Here is a 17447-nt window from a genome sequence, read left to right as displayed (position 1 = left end):
TCAGATTCACGAATTTCAAGCAAAACTTTATAAAGATAATCTAGTGCACTCAACTCACTAGAAATTGGTTCATCATAGTTGGATATTTTAAAAAGATTAGAAACTGGATGAGGATCCATAAACTTTTTTCTTTCTGATTTTCAATAAATGCACAATTATTCCGAGCGAACAAGCAAACAAACCAAGTAAGACATAAAGGCAAATGGAAAGAAGGCAACAATTTTTTTTACTTTTCTGAGAACATTTTAGAAGTAAGGGAGAGGAAAACGAGAGGCAAATGGAAAATAATGTAATGCAAGAGATGAGAGTTTATGATAGGTATTTGGTAGGCTTGATGTAGAACCTCCCCGGCAAAGGCGCCAAGAATTCTTCCTGCTACTTCTTGAGCTTGCGTTGATTTTTCCCTTGAAGATGAAAAGGTGATGCAGCAAAGTAGAGATAAGTATTTCCCTCAGTTAAGAACCAAGGTATCAATCCAGTAGGAGGCACAAGCAAGTCTCCAATCTATGCACCTGCACAAACTAACAAACACTTGCACTTAACGCGAAAAAGGGGTTGTCAATCCCTTCACGGTCTCGAACAAGACTGGGATCTAATAGAGATAGGTATAAAAGATAAATAAAAAGGCAAACTAAAGTAAATATAAATAAATTGCAGCAAGGTATTTTTGAGTTTTTTGGTTTATAGATCTGAAAATATATGATGAAAATTAGACCCGGGGGCCATAGGTTTCACTAGAGGCTTCTCTCTTGAAGATAGCATACGGTGGGTAAACAAATTACTGTTATGCAATTGATAGAAAAGCGCAAAGTTATGACGATATCTAATGCAATGATCATGAATATAGGCACCACGTCTGTGACAAGTAGACCGACTCCTGTCTGCATCTACTACTATTACTCCACACACCGACCGCTATCCAGCATGCATCTAGAGTATTAAGTTCATAAGAACGGAGTAACGCCTTAAGTAAGATGACATGATGTAGAGGGGTAAACTCAAGAAATATGATATAAACCCCATCTTTTTATCCTTGATGGCAATAATACAATACGTGCCTCGCTACCCCTTCTGTCACTAGGCGAGGACACCGTAAGATTGAACCCAAAACTAAGCACCTCTCCCATTGCAAGAAAAACCAATCTAGTTGGCCAAACCAAACCGATAGTTCGAAGAGAAGTACAAAGATATATTAATCATGCATAAAAGAGTTCAGAGAAGACTCAAATAATATTCATAGATAATTTTATCATAAAGCCACAATTCATCGAATCTCAACAAACGCACCGCAAAAATGTATTACATCGAATAGATCTCCAAGAACATCGAGGAGAACATTGTATTGAAGATCAAAGGGAGAGAAGAAGACATCTAGCTACTAGCTATGGACCCGTAGGTCCGTGGTAAACTACTCACGCATCATCGGAAGGGCAACAAGGTTGATGTAGAGGCCCTCCGTGATCGAACCCCCCTCTGGCAAGGTGCGGGAAAAGGCCCCAAGATGAGATCTCACGGGAACAGAGGCTTGCGGCGGCTGAAAAGTATTTTGGTGGATGCCTCTGATGGTTTGGGAATATTTGGGAATTTATAGTGCAAAGATTAGGGTTGGGGGACTCCCGAGAGGTCCACAAGACAGGGGCGCCCCACCCTAGGGCATGGCCTGAGGGCTTGTGTGCTCCTCGGGACTCCTCTGGCCCCCTCTCCAAGTCCTCTGGATGTCCTCTGGTCCAAGAAAAATCATCGCGAAAGTTTTATTCCGTTTGGACTCCGTTTGATATTCCTTTTCTGTAAAACTCAAAAACAAGGGCAAAATAGAAACTGGCACTGGACTCTAGGTTAATAGGTTAGTCCCAAAAATAATATAACATAGCATATTAATGCATGTAAAACATCCTAAACAGATAATATAATAGCATGGAACAATAAAAAATTATAGATACGTTGGCGCATCTTTTCAATTGCCTTGATCTTTTCGGGGTTAGCATCGATCCCTCGATGTTCGTAACAATGACATTAGCAAGAAAATTACCTTGACTTCTGACTTCTTCACTATTTTAAGTATGCATAGATCATCTGGGTGAGTGTCAAGAATGGTCACATATCTATTAGTATAAAAGAATGCTAAGCATCTTCCACATATCGATTGAGAACTATAACTCCTCTGAAAAGATCTACCGCCTTCTAAGTAACACCTACCACACGACATATTTTGATACTTTTCAGCCTTGGGTCCACCTGAGCAAAACTTGACCGATATGCGAACGCTTACAGACTAATACTGACATGTGTCACTGGGTTGAGTTTACAAACAAGACATGATCCGGTGGTTTGACCTCAGCGTCTGGAATGTCTCGAACCTGAATACAACAGGTGATTCATCAATCATAAATGCCGCCTCTGCCTCTCGCCCGCCTCTCCTACCAGCGCCGAGATCTCCCCTCCGCCTCTCGTCCGCCTCTCCTCCGTCTACATCCACACTTATTTCACACCTTAATAAAGCCATACAAAAAGTGTTGTGTCTAGGACATGGACGATGCAGCCTAGATTCAGCAATCGCTTTTTTGTGAATTCATTTTCAATGCTGGCATGCATGGAAATGGGTTAGTGCAAGCTGCATATGTATTAGTTCAGCAGTGATACAATGTTGTATAGTTTAGATACACAAAACATGCGACTCTCAAAGCTCAAACTCACACGAGATCGAGGGATTGTAGATGGCACCTAGTAACTACCCTCCCGGGGTAGAAAATTTGGCCTCATCGATATATCAAGTAAAGTATCATATGTGACTGCAGGACCATCGAGTGTTGTCTATCTATAAGCAATTAAGCATATGTGAAACAATATAAGTTTCCAATAATCTACAAGCAAAAGTTGCCTAAACTTGACTGCAGAGGAGTATCAGTTATGTTGGTAATCTTGTGATTGTTTCATAACTATACCTAGATATATCAATTCTTAATTCTATTAGCATATCACGGACCATGTCTTATTGGAATGAAGTACTATAAAAATTGGTGCCAGGACTTGTTGTCTCTATTCTGATGCAATGCTTTACAGATATCTTCTTGTCTTTCTTTACAGAGGAGTACTAACGAAATACATTCCTCGATCATGTGAAGATTGGACCACTTCCTTCCTATTACCATGTACCTCCGCCGCAAATTCTTGTGGTACTCCCTCCGTTTCAAAATAGATGACTCAAACTTTATACTAACTTTAGTATAAAGTTTGAGTCATCTATTTTGAAACAGAGGGAATACATACTATCGTTTATTTAGTACTCTCTCAGTTCGGAATTACTTGACGCAAAAATGGATGTATCTACAACTAAAATACATTAGATACATTCATTTTTTGGACGAGTAATTTCAAACGGAGGGAGTATCTTACAAGTATCATTTGTTTGCGACTGATATCAGTGACATATTATTTCCAGATTTATGATGATCTGCCCAATAGTGAAAGGTGGTCATGGCCGACATATGAAGTTCCAAATAATTTAAAAAATTAATATGTTTTGTACTTCTAGTCATATGGAATGTGCTGATGTTACTGACTACAGAATGCGTCAGATTTAGTTCAGCCACTTCATTTTCTCATTCAAGTGAGCCGCTTCACACAGCAAGCACCCGCGAACAGGAATACAGAAAGTGAGCTACAGAACTTGGCTTCAATTAACACCCGCTGCTTAATACAAACCAGGCTCGTCATACGGTAACCAACAACCAAATATTTACATGCAATAAAGCAAGAAGTAGCACCTAGAATATCTTTGGCTTTGCATGAAGATTACTAATTTAGATATCGCAAGCATGCACGTACTAGTGCACTGAAAGCAATCGCCAAAATGAACCAAACATCTTGGGGCAAAGAACTCAACCAGGGACCCCAAGAGCCATGGAGGTTGAGTTCCAGTTGCCGGTCAAGGTCCGCCTGATGCATGGGCTCAATTTTGTGGTCTGCCTTCTTGCCACGAACATAGGATAACTTGCCGCCAGGCTGCATGTGCTCAGTTTTATGGCCTGGCTTCTTGCCACGTTCAAATATTGGTTTTGGTCTCTTTGGGGCATTTGCAGGCGTCATTGCTTCATCCATCATTGTTCCTCCCGCCATCATTGGTGGTGGCGCAATTTGCAAAACACTGAAAAATATCGGAATAGAGTTAAAAATGATAGCTAATGATTCATTTTGACAGTACAAGTACATGATATTTTTTCTTTTCTAATATTGTCAAAATTGGTAGTACTTCTCTAAAGCTTCAAGGGCGTTAGTGATGTTGTTCCTCATGGCTTCAGGAGATAGTAAAGCATCACTCGGCAGCTTACGCAGTAGGCAGTTGAGATCTTCCAAAGCTCTAGAAAACAACACAACATAGTCACAAATAGAGCCAAGTCGATTAAACATACAATTGCACAAGTATCCTCATGTATATACCGTAAGCAAACATCCACAGCTCTGGAGGCAGCTTTGCCTTGACCAATAGAGGAAGCATATTCTACCACCTGCATCAAGTTTTTCTTTTTTACAATTCAGGTAGCTTGAGTGTTCATAATTTGGACCGAGCAAACAAATTACAGGAAATATTAGATGCGCTATCAATAGCTGTGTGCATGGTTTGAAGGGAATGAATTCGAAACTTGAGCAAGAAAAGATTGATGACGAAGAAACAACACAAGGCAAAGTTGAGGACAAAGCAACAGGATGCACTCATGACGTGAAACTCTCGACACCAGAATATAACTTACTGCTCGAATATTGAAACGTAGAGACGACACTGGACACCATTGTAGTGATCTGTGATCCATGTAAATTGACCTTTCAAGTTCCAAGCATTGATCTGCAATGGGCCAAAAGATGTGAATCTCATAAGGATGTCACATTGTGTCAACAAAAGCCTCTGGTTATGACAGTTAGGGCCAGTTCTTTTGGGCGGCTTAAAAAATAAGCTGCCTCTCCTAGCTTAAAAAAATAAGCCGCCCCTTGAAATTTGTTGAGACTTCTAAATTAGCTATCCTATAACTAGTTTAGAAGCCCCGATAAATAAGAGAGGCGGCTTATGAGAAAAGCTGGGGAGGAGGTGGCTTATTTTTTAAGCTACCAAAAGAACTGACCCTTAATTCACATGATCATATATCGGCAACAGCAAATGATGATGATAATACTCACAAAACCTCAAGGAAATGATGATAATACTAACAAAACCTCAAGGATCGTACATGCTTAACATTTTCACCATCAAAGTTAGAGATCACAAAATTTAGGGTGGAACCACACACAATTTTTGAAGATATTATACTCGAAAATAATTGTTTATGGTCATACAACAGAGTAAACTGAGCAGACATTTGCATCTCAGTTCCTGAAATTAATTGTAGTTAAAGACACTAAACATGCACTTGTTGAATGTTGGATGCACTTGCAGATGTGCTATATTACAACGAAGAAGACTAATAGAAAGCTATGTCTCAAGAAGAGGACTAATTCATTACCAAGTTCCATGAGCCAATCTTGAGTCCACAGCAGTTCCACAGTACATTTCTCCGCCTCCATCCTGACAACAGGCATCAAATAGCAGCAGAAGTCAATAAGGTGTCATTTTAAATAAGAAAAATACTAGAACAGGTAAGGGTAGCAACATATGCATTACCTCTTAAAGTACTTGTGCACTAGATTGGTTATCTCTGCCCCTGCAATAATTTGGAAAAAGGAAGTTACCAGCCAAATATCAGGAAGGAAACCATATAATTCTCAAGGGTGCAGCCTGAAGCCACTCAGGACCAGAGGATCATGGCACAAAACACAGGCCGAACAGCAATAAAAGTTGTTCCCTTTCTTGCCTCATCACCGCACGGGAAGCCTCAGGGCTGATAAACAATGTGTGGATCTCGTTATACGACATTTTGAGGACACTTGAGGCTTAAAACAGAGCCAACAAGTTCCTTCTTTGTTGTGGAAAAGCCACTTGAAGACAAACTTGCGTTTCCGAATTTTGAAATCTTAATTAGCTTCGATGTGTGAATTCTCGAATTAGCATCAATGATTCCATGTTTTTTCGTTCTTTTTTCCAAGGGAACCATGGCATTTTTTCTGTTTGGTAAAAGAAATGAAATGAAGTAGATGGCTCATCACCACCTAAATAAATTATTATAAAGCACAACATTTGAGAAAATCCCAGAAGTATCATGAATCGATCTCGACTCAACTCTGCATATTTGCACCTAAGCACAACAAGAAACATAGTCATGGAGGTACAGAACAGGTGGCTGTGTGTCCAGGGTAAATGCTGTCTGCCTACAGGAGTGAGGCCTTGATAGATTTGTCCATGCTTGATTACTGGGAGCACATTTTTTTAGCATGGCGGCAGCCTCAAGCCTGCTTCTAATGCATCAACATCTATGAATCAACACATGCACCCTATCTAACGTTCAAAGTTGACGAATAACTAAACGTTTAATGTCAATACTACCAATAGCGAAGCACTCTCCTAAACACATGACCAACAGACAAATAAGAGTCAAAAGATAGCATTGCTTAGTAGATTACACGACGGGAAAGAAGGGAGGATCACCTGGGGTCATGTTGAGGTACTTGGGGAAAGAGCATGGACAGTACATTGGGAGGAAGTCCATGTCTCCAGCAGAAAATGGGGCCACTGCTTGCACAACCTCATGTTTCATATCAACTGTGATGACCCAGGCCTTGTCGTCTTCATCATTCACCTTGGACATGACGTAAAGAAAATCATCATCGCACATGCTGAGGGTGGGGGTGTAGAAATTTAGTTTCTTCAGATCTAACTTTCCTGTTTCGCTGTCCCACAGCTCAGGCAATAAAGCAGAATAACTTTGGTCGACGGAGATATCATCAACTTTAACTGTGAATCGCTGACGCCAATCTCCCCAAGAAAGCTTCCTATTCCATGTGGTGGCTTTCCAATCTTTATTTCCAGTGCAGCAAGGGTCATGAGATTCTATGTGGACAAACTTGATCATATTATTGCAGCAGGCCACATCTCGAAAATATTGAGGAGCGTCAGATTCTTCCTTGTCTGGGGAGAAAGGCCTTGACTCAGGAAATGGGATGTATTTGATCACAGGATATTCATCAAACACTTTGTGAACTACAAGAATACCACGCAAGAGATCAACCCAGCCCAGTGAGCTACCAATCGTGATCTGCTTGCAGGTATCATGCCTACAAAAAAATTTGTTCTCAGACTCTGATAAAGACAGCAATGCCACCTTGCTATTCCATGCCTGTGTCTGGGACGAGAAGACATGGACATCAAACATATGATCCCCAATAGTCTTGTTCCAACGTAGGAAGACCACAGCATAGTGCTCGTTGTTAGTGCCGCCGCAGGGTAAGAGGCCAAATTGCTAGGCTTCGTATGCTGGAGCATTGTGGTCCGGGAGCAGGTGCAGTGCTGGCTCCCCGGGGCCTGCTCTGTAGACGAAATGGTGGGTGGACGTCAAATCGCCTGGGATGTTGAAGGTCACGCAGAAGAGAACAAGGGCGGCCTCCGCACAGATGACGTAGGGTTCTTCCACAAAGTCATCCTCTTTCAGGCCTGGGCAGTGGACAGAGAAGTAGGAGACACCCGGCGGCTCGACGAGCCAGAAGGACACCTCAATAGCCTGGCCATCCCTCGTCTTGGACTTGACGGTGGTTTTGTTCTGGAGGTCAGAAATACATGCCGACCAGTGGAGTAAGACCCAGTTTGGAGAGCCGGAGCGTTGGGCGGTGGAGCCGGCAGCATACGGCTCCATCAGGTTGATGGGACTGAACGATACAGTAGAGAGCGGCATGGATCTGGATGTTGAGGTCGACACAAGCAGGTCATCATCAGGAAAGCCATGTCTGTAGTCACTGTTATCGCCTGGCCTCTCACAATGTTCAATTGTTTGTTTTCCTTTTCTTTGGTGGCAGGCATCTGGAAGCTTCCTTCTTCTCGCCATCATTGTATGTGGCGCAATTTGCAAGACACTGGAAAAGACGGAAAAAGTAATAAGAATAGCTACATGACTTAATTTTTAAATGTAAGTAAAGGGTTTTATCTGCAAGTACGTGTTTAAAGCTCCAAGGGTGGTACTGATTTTGCTCCTCAAGGCTTCAGCGGATAATACTGGATCACTCGGTGACTTGCGCAGTTGGAAATTGAAATCTTCCAAAGCTCTAGGAAACAACAGAATTGTAGTCAAGAATAGAGCTAGGTTAATTCCAGAGACAATTGCATAAGTCTTTCATGTATATACCGTAAGCAAACATTCACAGCTTCGGAGGCAGCTTTGCCTCGACCATTACAAGAAGCATATTCTACTACCTGCATTAAGAATTGTTTGATTCAGGTAAGTTCATAATTTGGGATCCAGCTAATGAATTATGGAAATTAAATATGGTATCCATGGATGGCTTTGTTCATGGTTTGAAGAGAAACAATTCAAAGCTTGAGGAAGCAAAGCCCAACAACTTCTAAAAGAAACAAAACAAGGCAAATTTGACGACAAAAGTTTAGCAAATAGAACATGATGCACTCATATCGTGAAAGTCTGGAAACTAGAACAGTAACTTACTGATTGAATATTGAAACGTAGAGATGATACTGGGCAACAGTCTAGTAATATGCAATCGGTGTAACATGACCCCTCAAATTCCAACCATTCATCTGCAATGGACCATAAAGACGTGAATCTCAGAAGAATGCTGTATCAGTGTCAACAAAAACCTCTGATCATGACAATCAATTTGTAAGTTCATACACATCAGCGGCAGCTAAAAAACAATAGTGCTTTAATAATACCTCAAGGACTGTACATGCTTAACATTCACACCGAGAAAGGACAGATCACAAAATTTAAGGGAGAAACCACATAATTATCCAATATAGTATTATCCTTGCCTTGATCAGGTGTTTAGGGTCTTACAGCAGAGTAAAGTAAGGAGACATTTTTCATATGGTGGTCAGGAAATTAATTATAGGTTCCAGAGACCAAACATGCAATTGGTCAATGTTGGCTGCACATCCGCATTTGCACATATGATATATTACACCAAAGCTAATATGATATATTACACCAAAGCTAATAGGAAGCTAGTATCTCAAGAAGTGGACATCCATTACCAAGTTCCCTGAGCCAGTCTTGAGTCCACAGAATTTCCAGAGCACATTTCGCTGCATCCATCCTGACAATAGGCATCCAACAGCAGCAGCAGTAAAAATCAACAAGATGTCATGTAAATAAGAAGTAACAAATCCTGGAACAGGTAAATCTAGCAATATATGAATTACCCCTTGAAATACTTGCGCACTGGATCGGCCACATCAAGCCCTGCAATAATAATTTGGATAAAGGAAAAGTTATAAAGAAAAGTTCAGGAAAAAAATACTCGGATAACTTCTTAAGATAGGATCGTAGTCCAATCACAAACAAACATGAACTGACTTCTATGGGGTAGAGCATTGGGGGGATAAAATTTGGTCCCTTCTTGTTCCGAATTTCATCAACACACTATAAGCCACTAAGATTTTGGTGTTTCATTGTGCAAAAGCCATTTGACGAGGACAAACTTGTGTTTGAATACTGGATACTTCAGTTAGCTTTGATGAGTGAATTTGAATTAGCGTTGTATTTTTTGTTTGGTTAAAGGAATGAAATGGGTGGTTCATCACCACCTCAATTCTCGGGTGTGATCGTTCCACAAAATATTAGGAATCCACCTCATGATTCAGCTTAGTGTATCTCCACCAAACCACAAGGAGAGTTAAGACTCATGGAGGGTACAGAACTGGTGGTTGTGTGTTTATGATGGCACATGCCGTCTACCTACAGGTGTGAGGCCTTTAAAGATGAGTTTATTCATAGTTGATTACTGGCAGCACGCTTTTTGAGCATGGACTGCTGCCTCGTGCCTGCTTATAACGCATCAACATGTATTAAGTTTTCTTGAAAATAGTGTCTTTGAGCCCGACTTTAAATCAAAGGACAAAAAGGGGCTGGGCGCCCAGCTGCACGAAACAACTCTACACTGTGGCCGCCGGGGTTGAAGCCGGGTGGGTGAGTTGCCCACGAGCAGAGCTCACCAAAAGAGCGAGCTCAGTTTCTTTTACCCAAGTTATTAATTTTCAAAGTCTAACGAACAGCTAAAAAGTAATGAAAACGAAAAATTTCAACCAAGAGCGCAAAAGATAAATAATGCGAGGCAAAAGAAGGAAGAATCACCAGGGGTTATGTTGAGGTGCTTGGAAAACGCGCATGGATAGTACACTGGCATGAGGCTGTCTTGTTTAGCAGGAAACGGGGCCACTGCTACCACAGCCTCAAGCTTCATGTCCACTGCGATGACCCAGGCCTTGTGGTCTTCATCATTCACTTTGCACGTAATGTAGAGAAAATCATCATCATACATGCTCAGGGTGGGGGTATGTGTAATCAGTTTCCTCAGATCCAGTTTTTGTGTCTCGTGGTCCCGCAGCTCAGGCAATAAAGCATCATAACTTGGGTGAACCAAGATATCAGCAACTTCAACTGTGAGGCGTGGGCGCCATTCGTTCCAGAAAATGTTCATGTTCCATGTGGAGGCTTTCCAACCTTTATCTCTGCTGCACCCACGGTCATGAAATTCTATGTCGACAAACTTGATCAAATTATGGCAGCAGGCAACATCGCGAAAACGTTGGGCAGTGTATCCTTCATTGACTGTGATGCAAGGCCTTGACACAGGAAATGAGATGTATTCGATCATAGGGTATTTATCGGACGGGTTGCGAAGAAGAATAATACCACGCAGAAGATAACCCAACCCAGTGAGCTGCTCCCAACCACGATCTGCTTGCAGGACACGTGGGAGGCCAAAAACTCTAACTGAGAATCCGATAATAACCCCAGAGAGGCCAGCTTAGTGCTCCACGCCTGATCCTTGGACGAGAAGAGGTCGACAACAAAATGCCAAGTCCCATATTTGGTCAAGTGCCGATTTAGGAATACCACGGCATAGTGCTCGTCGTGGAACGGCAAGAGACCAAATTTCAGGGCTGCAGCTGCAGACACTGCAACATTGGGATTGGGGTCCGGAAGCAGGTGCAGTGCTGGCTCCCCGGGGCCGGCTCTGTAGACAAAGTGGTGGGTGGACGTCAAATTACCAGGGATGTTGAGGGTTACGCAGAAGAGAACGAGGGCCGCCTCCGCGCAGATGACGCAGGGCTCGCTGACGAAGTCATCCTCATTCAGGCCGGGGCAGTGGACGGAGAAGTAGGAGACACCCGGCGGATGGACGAGCCAGAAGGACACCTCGACGGCCTGGCCATCCCTCGTCTTGGACTTGACGGTGGTTGAGTTCTGGAGGTCGGAGAAACGCGCCGACCTGTGGAGTAAGACCCAGTCGGGAGAGCCGGAGCGTCGGGAGGTGGAGCCGGCAGCGTATGGCTCCATCAGGTTGATGGGGTGGAACAATACAGTAGAGAGCGCCATGGATCTGGATATATTGGGGTCGGGATTTGGGAATTAGGTCGCTCTTCTATCTAAACGCCGAATTGCAGGTCGGTGGCGGCGCGACTTGGGGAACTCGGGAGGCGCGACGGCTGGTTCACCGGTGGAGGCCGCCGGATTTTTGGTAGATGCACTCCGATTGGGGGTAGGGGGTGGGTGGCGGCGGCGGGTTGAGATGTTGTAGCACTCCGGTGTCCGTCGAGAGTAGCAAAGGGGGATCAGGATTTAGGGTTGGAGGTTCTAGGAGCGCCATTTTAGGGGGTGTCCGCGTCGCCTGCAGCGCTAGCACATGGGCTGGCCCATAAACGCGCGACAACTTTCGTTTTTACACGTCGGTCACAAAAAACACGTGGGTCACAAAACTCCTTCAAAAAAAAAAACTCATTCACCGTGGGAGAGGATTTAGGGCAAGCACAAATTGTGGCCATTGATCAGCATCGGCAAATTTCTATATGTATTTCGTGTATTGCCGGTGTATATCAGTTAGGGATGAAAACAGAGCGGAAACGGATAGAAGTAGGTGCTACCACATTTGTTTTTATATATTTTTTGCAGAAGAAGAAATGAATACAAAAACATCAGAAATGAATGCGAAAACAGATACTTCTATAAACGGACACGGACCGAATCAGAGCGGACAGGAAAACAGAAGTGTGTGTTGATCAGAACTTAAAACCCCCTTGAATCATAAAGAAATACACATAAAAAACAAACAAATTTAATGAATTGTTAACATGGCTACAAAATAATATGGTTGTGTTAGCAACTCGCTACTAGGAAAAAGCCTAGTAGTAGCGCGGTGAGCGGCGCTACAGCAAACTTGTAGCAGTAGCGCGTTTTATACACGCTACTGCTATACCTACTTAGCAGTAGCGTTGTCCAAAAAAAGCGCTACTGCTAAGTAGCTTGGCAGTAGCGTTCGTTCATCCATATAAGAGCACTACTGCTTCCTGCTAAAGAGCGTTACTGCTATATTTTTCATATATTTTTTCTGCTACGTATTTGCGGTGTTTTTTCTAGTTTTTATATAATATTCCAATCATATCATAAACATGCAATATGCTCATCATATCATACATATAATAGTCTCATCGTATCATCCAACACAAATCATATCGTCTCATCATAATCACGACAGAGATAAATACACCGGAAGTCTTATAACTTGCGCACGATGGTCAATTTGATGCACAAACTTATAAAATATATGATTTTAATCATTAAACTTGTGTGAATGTGCAAATACGATCACATTTCACGTACACGGACGTATCGGCTGCCTGCATGGCACACCAGCGTGCCAAGGGGGCGCTGTCAGATAGCGGTGCATGTGATTTTTTTTAGGAAGACCCTCGGATTTTTCTTTAACTGTCGTTTCGCTGGGTTCCACTCATCACTGTACTGTGTGAATAAAAAATAGGACGGGTTAGAGTTAGACCCGGTGGCCTGATGCACTAGCGCGGGTGTCCTGACCACTACACCTGACAATGCTTCATGCCTAATAGTGAACTACTAAGATATATACCAGGATAAAAATGCATATTAAAGATGCACTCTTTTTAGCAACCAAAGATGCATTTTATAATTCTAAAAAAAAGATGCTTTGTATAAACGAATATAAGAAGAGCCAGGGTAACCACCAGACAAGACGACAGTTGATGCCTTACATGAGATAAATTTACTTTTTAAACAAGGGTGGACGAATTTTTTCAATCCATTCAAAAACAATCGTTGATTTGTCCGGAAAATTTACATACCTTCATTCTGACCTATATTTCATTTATCTAAATTTACAAATTTTAAATTTTGGAATTCATACAAAACTTCATTGATTTGTCCGAAAGAATTTACGCATGTTCACACTGCACTATATTTTCTTTTATCTAGATTTTTAAATTCAAAATTACTCAAATTCAAACAAAAATAAGTTACTTTTCTGAAAATTTATGTACATTCATTATGCACTATATTTCCTTTTATCTGTATTCATAAATTTAAAATTATTCAAATTTAGACAAAAAATCATTGATTTTTCCAAAAGAATTTACTACATTCGTCTGCCTATATTTCCTTTTATGTAGATTTTATAATTTATAATTATTCGAATTCAAACAAAATTTGGCTGATTTGTCTGAAAGAATTTATCAAACTTTGCCATTTCAATGGTGAGTGAGTTTTTTTGAATGGTACGGATTTCTTTCTAACTACATGAACATTTTTGTCGATCGTATACTTTTTTTAAAGTCACAAACTTTTTCTGAAATGCCTGAAAATATAGAATGCAACATACGTGTTTCTAATTACGCGAAATGTTTTTATAATGTTTATGCAATTTTTAAAATTTTACATACATTGATTTTTTAAATGCCACAAACATCAGAATGTAAATTCTTTTCTTACATAGAACAAAAGAAATGGCAACATAAAGAATGTTTATCCGTATATGATATCGGGTCACCTTAGAGCAACTCTAGCAGACCCCGCATTCCGCCGGCCCACAAAACGCATTTGCAGTTCGCGCAAAACCGCTTTTGCGAACCGACACGGGCTGGCACAGATGCAGACCCCCCCAAACGGACCCGTAAAAAATTATATTCGCGGAATATGACTTTTTACGGGTCGGCTATGCGGGTTCTGCTCGGGCACCAGCGCGACGACCCGCGAAAAGAAAAACTACAAATCTCGCATTTGACATAGGGTTTCACAAACAAGTTCAAATTCAAACGACATAAACAGTTTGCGCGCAAATAAAAGCGAAGTTCATTACGCAAAAGAGGGCATGCAAAGGTTTGCGCCCATGTCCGGCATCATCTTGGGGGTCGATCTTCACTCCGCGCCATGGAGTCCATCTTGAAGTTCATCGGCGCCACCGAATCCACCTCCGTCGCTTGTTCCAGCTCCCGCACCGAAATCATCCACATTGCCACCATATGGAGCAGAGAAAACATCACCGGAACTGGAACACGGACAGGCCGAGGCGACCATTCTTCTCTTCAAGATCTCTCTCCTTGCCATATCATGCCATGTTTTGGTGACGTCGTCCATGTCATTGCGGTTCATTGACATGATCTTGTTCTCTTCGGCGAGCAACAATGACATCGATTTGTTTTCAAAGGCGCGTGCTTTTATCTCCTCAATGGCAGCTTTGCGGAGCCCCTCTTCCTTGAGCATTTGCCATTTTTCTTGCTTCTCTTTTGCCTTCTTCTCGGCCAACTCTTTCTTGATCTCCAACGACTTCAACAACATCAACTCGTTTGATTGCACCATGGCATCAATCTTCTCCCTAAAGCTCAATGCTTCTTGCTCTCTCTTCATCTTCTCTTTAGTCTTCTTGTCGCCATCGGGCTTGTGCAAATTTCTTGGGCCATCATCATGTGACGCCCCCGATTCAATCGTACACCAATCATACACGCAAACGTGTATGATCAAAATCAGGGACTCACGGGAAGATATCACAACACAACTCTAAAAATAATATAAGTCATACAAGCATCATAATACAAGCCAGGGGCCTCGAGGGCTCGAATACAAGTGCTCGATCATAGACGAGTCAGCGGAAGCAACAATATCTGAGTACAGATATAAGTTAACAAGTTTGCCTTAAGAAAGCTAGCACAAAAGTTGCGACGATCGAAAAGGCGAGGCCTCCTGCCTGGGACCTCCTAACTACTCCTCGAAGCCGAACTCCTTGTAGAACCATCCTCGGGATCCTCTGGCTCCTGGACTCCAACGACTGGTTGCGGCAACCAGGTAGAATGGAAAGGGGGAAAAGAGGGTGAAAAGCAACCGTGAGCACTCATCCAAAGTACTCGCAAGCAAGGATCTACACTACATATGCATGGGTATATGTGTAAAGAGGCAATATCGGTGGACTGAACTGCAGAATGCCAGAATAAGAGGGGGATAACTAGTCCTATCGAAGACTACGCTTCTGGCAGCCTCCGTCTTGCAACATGTAGAAGAGAGTAGATTGAAGTCCTCCAAGTAGCATCGCATAGCATAACCCTACCCGGCGATCCTCCCCTCGTTGCCCTGTTAGAGAGAGATCACCGGGTTATATCTGGCACTTGGAAGGGTGTGTTTTATTAAGTATCCGGTTCTAGTTGTCATAAGGTCAAGGTACAACTCCGGGTCGTCCTTTTACCAAGGGACACGGCTATTCGAATAGATAAACTTCCCTGCAGGGGTGCACCACATTACCCAAGACGCTCGATCCCATTTGACCAGACACACTTTACTGGGTCATGCCCGGCCTCGGAAGATCAACACATCGCAGCCCCACCTAGGCACAACAGAGAGGTCAGCACGCCGGTCTAAATCCTATGCGCGCAGGGGTCTGTGCCCATCGCCCATTGCACACCTGCATGTTGCATACGCGGCCGGAAGCAGACCTAGCCCCCTTAATACAAGAGCAGGCTTACGGTCCAATCCGGCGCGCGCCGCTCAGTCGCTGACGTCACGAAGGCTTCGGCTGATACCACGACGTCGAGTGCCCATAACTGTTCCCGCGTAGTTGGTTAGTGCGTATAGGCTAGTGGCCAGACTCAGATCAAATACCAAGATCTCGTTAAGCGTGTTAATTAAAGTATCCGCGAACGCCGACCAGGGCCAGGCCCACCTCTCTCCTAGGTGGTCTCAACCTGCCATGTCGCTCCGCCACAAAGTAACAGTCGGGGGCCGTCGGGAACCCAGGCCCACCTCTACTGGGATGGAGCCACCTGCCCCTTCAGCCCCCATCTCCGAACAATATCATAAGTAATGTAACAGTATAAAGTATATAGCATATGCCCGTGATCACCTCCCGAAGTGATCACGACCCAGTTGTATTGCATGGCAGACGGACAAGAGTGTAGGGCCACTGATGGAATACTAGCATCCTATACTAAGCATTTAGGATTGCAGGTAAGGGTAACAATTGTAGCAACAATGACAGGCTATGCAGCAGAATAGGATTAACCGAAAGCAGTAACATGCTACACTACTCTAATGCAAGTAGTATAGAGGAGGAATAGGCGATATCTGGTGATCAAGGGGGGGGCTTGCCTGGTTGCTCTGGCAAGAAGGAGGGGTCATCAACTCCGTAGTCAAACGAGGCAGCAGCAGCGTCGGTCTCGTAGTCTACTGGATAGAAGAGGGGGAAGAAACAGTAAATACAATGCAAACATAAGCATGACGATGCATGACATGACAACAAGCGGCGTTAGGTGTGCCCTAACGCGTTAGTAGGTGGTACCGGCGAAATGGGGAAACATCCGGGAAAGTATCCCCGGTGTTTCGCGTTTTCGGACAGATGAACCGGAGGTGAAATGTTGCAGGTTCACTACACTAGGGACGCGTGGCGGACGAACGGGCTGCGTATTCGGATTCGTCTCATCGTTCTGAGCAACTTTCATGTACAAATTATTTTCATCCGAGCTACGGATTATTTTATACTAATTTTTCAAGTTTTAATCAATTTATAAATTATTATTATGAAATTAATTCGGAAATAGCATTATTGCATCAGCATGATGTCAGCATGACATCAGCAGTCAACAGAGGTGTTGACTGGGTTAAACTGACATGTGGGGCCCGCATGTCGTACTCTGTTTATTCTAATTAGGGTTTAACTAATCTAATTATTGTTTAATTAATTAATTAACAATAGTTAATTAGGTTAACTAAAAAGGATTAATTAATTTAGTTAATTAATCAATTAAATTTATTTTTATTATTTTTATTTTTATTCTTCTTTTCTTTTTAAATAAAACGTTCCAGGGTGGGGCCCTTTGTCATAGGCCCCTAGGCCTAACGGGCGCAGCCCGAACGGGTGGTGCGGGCGAAGCCGCCGTCCGCCCGGTAGTGGGGCGAGGCCGGAGCGGGGGCCGGGCAGGCGCGGCCGACGTAGCCGGTCGGCGCGGGCGCGACCGTGGCCGTGGTCCGGACCGTGGAGGACGTGGGCGGCGGACGGCGGAGTGC

The 17447-nt window shown here is 43.1% G+C and overlaps 1 pseudogene; it reads right to left on the bottom strand.

Moving 5' to 3' along the window:
- Positions 1 to 4750: 4750 nt before the first annotated feature.
- On the bottom strand, positions 4751 to 11837 carry LOC109781822 (uncharacterized; annotated as a pseudogene).
- Between the last annotated feature and the right edge of the window lie 5610 nt (positions 11838 to 17447).

The sequence above is a fragment of the Aegilops tauschii genome, chromosome 1 (genome assembly GCF_002575655.3).
Source record: "Aegilops tauschii subsp. strangulata cultivar AL8/78 chromosome 1, Aet v6.0, whole genome shotgun sequence".
In the NCBI taxonomy this organism is placed as follows: domain Eukaryota; kingdom Viridiplantae; phylum Streptophyta; class Magnoliopsida; order Poales; family Poaceae; genus Aegilops; species Aegilops tauschii.
Note: the sequence above shows the minus strand (reverse complement) of the source record. Positions and strands in the feature narration are given on the sequence as shown.